General features: G+C 41.6%; 1 pseudogene; it reads right to left on the reverse strand.

Annotated features, from left to right (window-relative positions):
* Positions 1-517: 517 nt before the first annotated feature.
* Positions 518-1,170, reverse strand: LOC109490452 (annotated as a pseudogene).
* Between the last annotated feature and the right edge of the window lie 4,399 nt (positions 1,171-5,569).

The raw sequence follows: 5,569 nt of genomic DNA on the forward strand, positions 1-5,569 counted from the left end.
AAAGATTTTATTTTATTATTTATTTGTCAGAGAGAGGCAGAGGGAGAAGCAGGCTCCCTGCTGAGCAAGGAGCCTGATGCCGGACTTGATCCCAGGACTCTGGGGTCATAACCTGAGCCAAGGGCAGACGCTGAACCGACTGAGCCACCCAGGTGTCCCTTCATTTTCATTTAGTTAAAAATACATTTAGATTTCTTTTAGCCTCCTTCTTTGACCCATGTGTTATATATAAGTATGCTGTTTAATGTCCAAATATTTGGCAGTTTTTTGGCTACCTTTGTTTCTGATTTCTAATTTAATTCCATTTGGTATGTGAACATACTTTGTATGATTTCTCCTGTTTTGAAATTATAAGGTGTATTTTATGGTCCACGTGTGGTCTGTATTGGTGAATGTTCCATGTGAGCTTGAGAAGTGTGTGTAATTCTGTGGTTGTTGGATGGAGTATTTTATTTTCATGCCATATTATCTTGAATTAAGTAAAAAAAAATTCCAGACACTTTAACTACGGATTATTTTACTTACTGCTCTGTTTGGCAGCCAGTCTTGTCTTTCTCTTCAGCAATAGTGAGAAAAATACCTTTTCCTCAAGGAAGGGAAATCCATGTTTTGTTTTGCTTTTTTTTTTTTTGCCTTTGCCAATAATAAAAATGTTGGAGATCTGGGTGACAAAGTTGTTGCCTATGGCATCTTTCACATGAACCACATCAAAAGAGCCAGATTGTCTCACTCTGTTGGTGATCATGCCTATTTTCCCCAAGTTAGCACTCTGGTCACCACCATAAACAGTCTCCAAATCTGAATGTTGTCATTCACCTTGATGAAGGAATCAGAGTAGTGGATGGTGTGAATATCATGGGTCACCAGATGAGGGATTCTTTTTGTGCCTACAAAGTTCTTTCTCACCTTGCACAACTTGTATGTGGCCTCCTCAGGTTTAATATGATGGACGGCAAAACAACCTTTGGTGTCATAGATGACACAGAAATTCTCCCTGGTCTTGTCAATTCTGATGACATCCATAAAAACAGCAGGGTAGGTTCTATCAGTCCAGACCTTGCTATTAATCTCAATGGACCACTGCATTTAGATTGCCTTTATTTCATCTCCTCTTAGGGCGTACTTAAGTCTGTTCCTTAGGAAAGGGATGAGGGAGAGACATTCTCTCAGCTTGTGGGTATTTGTGTATGGACCAGGAGCTACACACTTCAGCTGCCTCTTGGGATCATAAGCCAAGGCTGCACTAGGTACTGCGTGGAATATTTTATACATGTCAATTAGATCAAATTGATTGATAGTGCTCTTCAGGTCATCTGTATCCTTACTGATTGTCTGCCTGCAAGATCTATCAATTACCGAGGGGGCAGAGGGTGATGTCTCCAACTATAATTATGGATTCGTGTATTTATTTTTTCAGTTCTATTAATTTGGGCCTTATGAAATAGAACTGTCCTTATTTGCAGATGGCATGATTTTCTTTGTAGAAAACCTCAGGGAATATATTTTCAAAAACTCTGAGAACTAATAAGTGAGTTCAGCACTGTTGCAGGATATAATCTTGTATCCTATAAAAATTATACTATTATTTCAAATTTCAAAAAATATGAAGTACTTAGGTGCCTTCAAGGAACTTTCAGTGTAGCCGTGTGGTGCTCTATGCTGTGGCCCAGCACACACACACAAAATTAGCATGACCTATCAGATCCCGTAAGGAACTTGTAGCTGGGAACTTCTGAAGGATGAGACAGTGAGCAATGGGAGCAGAAAGGTTATTAGGTCAAGAGTGATCAGAGGAGCCATGGAATGAGATATGAAGGCTGGCTATCAGGGAGAATGAACCACAGGAACGTAGAAGCCACGAATAGGGAAGTGGACAGTAGCGGGTGAAGAAGTCACCTTGTGACAGTAGCTATAGGCAACCAGTGCAGAGTAGCTGTGCTACACTGGTGTCCCAAGTGAAGACCCACAGACTTCTGGGTTCCCCTGTATGTGCATTGCTGGAGTCAGTACAATTTAGTATGGCCTCACCAAACCATACATGTTCACTGCATGACCTCCCTTCTCTCCCACTGGAGGAAACTGGGAGGAATCTTTTTCTGGAAATCAGGATCCCCATGCGCCTGGAATAAGCACTGCTTGTCATTTCTCTCCTTTGATTTTGGTTCTCTTGGTGGTTAAGGAAGTTCTAATGTGGGGAAATGGCAAAGAGAGTTGAACTTCAACTTGAAAAAGGTGGGCACATCCCTGGGCACATCCCTGGGGTTCAGGAAAGTCCTAAAGTTTGTCTCTTTCAATTGATTCTGAGCACAGGTAGGGAAAGGGTATTAGTTTTTAACTGTTCAAACTCCAATAGGCTCCAATAGGCTCCAATAGGCTCTGCTAGCTACCAACTCAGCCTTTGCCTGTGTCCTCTCCTGAGTTTGACACATAATGCCATCTCTGAACCAGAACTTGGAAAGGGTTCTGGTTTTCCAGTTCTCTATCCTGTTTGACAGTGTCTCAGAAATTTCTCCTGATCTTGAACCTACTAGATCTGGGGCTGAGGGCATTGAGCCCTTGAAACCTCTCACCTGTGGATTTAGTTTGGATTCTGTGCTTGAGGAGGCAAAATTTTGTGCTGGGGCATGGAATGGGTTCCAGCAAGTGCAGCTTATTAGTGATGAGAAGAGAGGAGGCCACTGGAAGACAAAGGGATGGAGAGCTGCCAGATGCCATATGGCAGGAGAGGGCCATGGGGGAGATTCTTATGTATCTTCAGGGAGAGTGGGTCTCAGATCCACTTGGGGATCTCTGTGCTGCCCTCTGGATCCCTGCTGGCCACTGTAGCTATCTCCTTTGCCCTACCTGGTCACTGAGCGTCTCGCTAGCATCTGCTGCTGAACGGTGCCCTAATGAAACTCAGGAGGTAGACCACCAAGTGCTCATCATGCCACCCCCACCCCACTCAACCCCATCTTGGGTCTTACTGGTGCTGAAGCTCTTGCCCAAGCACTAATGTCTGTGAAGTCCCACGGCACCACGATTTTAGGAGAATGAAAAATATGACAGTTTAATACTTCATATCATTGAATTTAAGAAGCCCTGTAATTTTGGATACCCTTAAGAAAGTGAAAACTTTGCCAGCTAAACCATGAAATTCCACTGATTGTAAGATGCATCTCAATTTCAGAGATGAAAAAAGGGCATCTCAGAATGTTAAAATATGATATTTCATAATTAGTGTGATGGTTAAGAGCCCAGATACGAGAGCCAGGCTGCATGAGTTTGAATCCCAGCTCTGCCATATGCAAGCTATGGGTTCTTGGGCCAGTCACTTTTACCATCACTGTGCCTTAGTTTCCAAGACTGTATAACGGAGACACCTACTTCCTAGAGTTGTTGTGAGGACTGAATATGTACGTAAAGCATTTCAACAGTGCCTGGCACATAGTAAGCACTATGTCTTTGCTATTTTTTATTTTTAACAAATATTGTATCCATTACATACATAAGCAGAGGATAAATTATGGCCTTTGCCATCACCCCCACTGCCTTGCTGCCATTCCTGTCACCAGGTAAGCAGCCAGTCTGGGCATGTCTGAGCCCAGTCATTTCCAACCAGACCTCTCATCACTGTAATCCTCAGACACTTCAGGGCAGACAAGCTCCTTCCTCACCCAATATTCCCATCCCATTATTGTTATGAACATTGTGACCCTGGTTCCTCCCAGCTATTGCCCCTTTCCACCAAGCTTTTCCCAAAGGCCCTCTAGAACTCTCATTTCAACGCAAACAAATGCCACCACCTTCTCAATCTTTTCCCAGAAGGCTTTCTTCCTTGCCTTGCAGCCTTGACTGGAAAATGCCTCCCCTCATTAAGGAGCCATCTCCCTCACCTCCTCCCGTCTTAGGGAGAGAGAACAGATTCTTCTGGCTCTTTGCTATTGGGTCTAGACTAGAGCATGATTTTTCTGCTGTCAAAGTTGACCCTTCTATGAGCTTCAAACAATCAAGCTGAACATTTTGTCTTAAAAACTAAGGGGTTTTAAATAATGCAATTAATACCTGATAAATCTTCCTTTTAAAAATGTCATCCTTTACAGATAAGGCCAGCCTCCTGGACTCAGCTCCATCCCTGGCTGCTCTCTGGTGAACCCCAGTTATCTGTTGGTGCATCTTTCTCCTGACCTTTTTCTCTGCAATAATCCATATATAGAAATGTAGAGTTTTGCTGTGTGTGTTTGGAAAAGAACTACAAATAGCATCTCACTATAAGCATCATTCTATAACTTGCCGTTTTCACCTGTCTGTCCTGGCAATCTTTCCAGGTATAATTCTACTTCATTTTAAGTTGCTGCATTGTAGCTCTTTTTGGGAATACCACAGCATTTTTGTAACTGTTCCTCCAACATGAACATTTATGTTGTTTTCATTTTTCTCTATTATAAAAAATGCAGCAATAAACAGATTTCTATTTGTTGGTTTACACACAAGGGAGGGTGTTTCTTCATTCCTAATATTTTGAAAAGATTAATGGCTGTATTGTTTTTATAAAGTAGGTAATGCATACTATAAAATTGAAGCAATTTAAGAATTGCAATGAAGAAACAAATACATCACCAACACTTTCATCACCCAGGAGAAAAAAAAATACAATTAACATCTGGTGAACAGCATCCCAACCATCTCTTTATGTATATGTCCAGGTAGAAGATGGCAAGCTGTCTAGAAATAACTTTATAATACTGTGATCATACCAGTCATGTTATTTTCAATGAAAAGTGTGAAATTTGGTTTTATTTGAATGTAAGTGATAAAAAAGGAATAAGTATGAAAATAAAGGAACTGCAGAACTTGATGTAACTGCTTACCTCCACTAGGTCTACTAGTCATAGAGTGAAGTGATTGGAAACATCTTTTTCTTTCCTTCCCTTCCATCTCCCCTCCCTGCCTCCTCTCNAGACTGCCCTCAGTTCACTTTTCTCCAAAATAGGATATTAGGGAGAATTAGTTTTTCTTTTCTTTTCTTTTTTCCTTCATTCCCTTCCCTTCCCTTCCCTTCCCTTCCCTTCCTTTCCCTTCCCTTCCCTTCCCTTCCCCTCCCTTCCCCTCCTTTTAAAAATAGCTATAGCCAGTATCAGTTGATTCCCACAACAGAGGATGGGACCTTTACATTTTCTTCATCTCCCAAATCCTAGTTTTTGTTGGTTATATCAGCTTTACTTTGTCGATTGTTATAATGCATTCTATTCGGGAAGGCTGTGACTCCCCAGTCATTTATTGGAGATCCTTAGATCCTTAGGTTTATATTTTGATGGGTTCATTGCTCATAGCTACCTATTTCTGAATTCTGATCTATCCCTTGGTTGGCAGGATTTGTCTTTCAAGAAGGGCTAATGCATACTCAATTCTCCAAATCTCCCCTGACTGTGCATAGCATTCACCTTTGAATAATAAATTGGCTGGGTGTAATATTCTTTTTTTTTTTTTAAGATTTTGTTTATTTATTCGACAGAGATAGAGACAGCCAGCAAGAAAGGGAACACAAGCAGGGGGAGTGGGAGAGGAAGAGGCAGGCTCACAGCAGAGG

Source organism: Ailuropoda melanoleuca, chromosome X (genome assembly GCF_002007445.2).
Source record: "Ailuropoda melanoleuca isolate Jingjing chromosome X, ASM200744v2, whole genome shotgun sequence".
Classification (NCBI taxonomy): domain Eukaryota; kingdom Metazoa; phylum Chordata; class Mammalia; order Carnivora; family Ursidae; genus Ailuropoda; species Ailuropoda melanoleuca.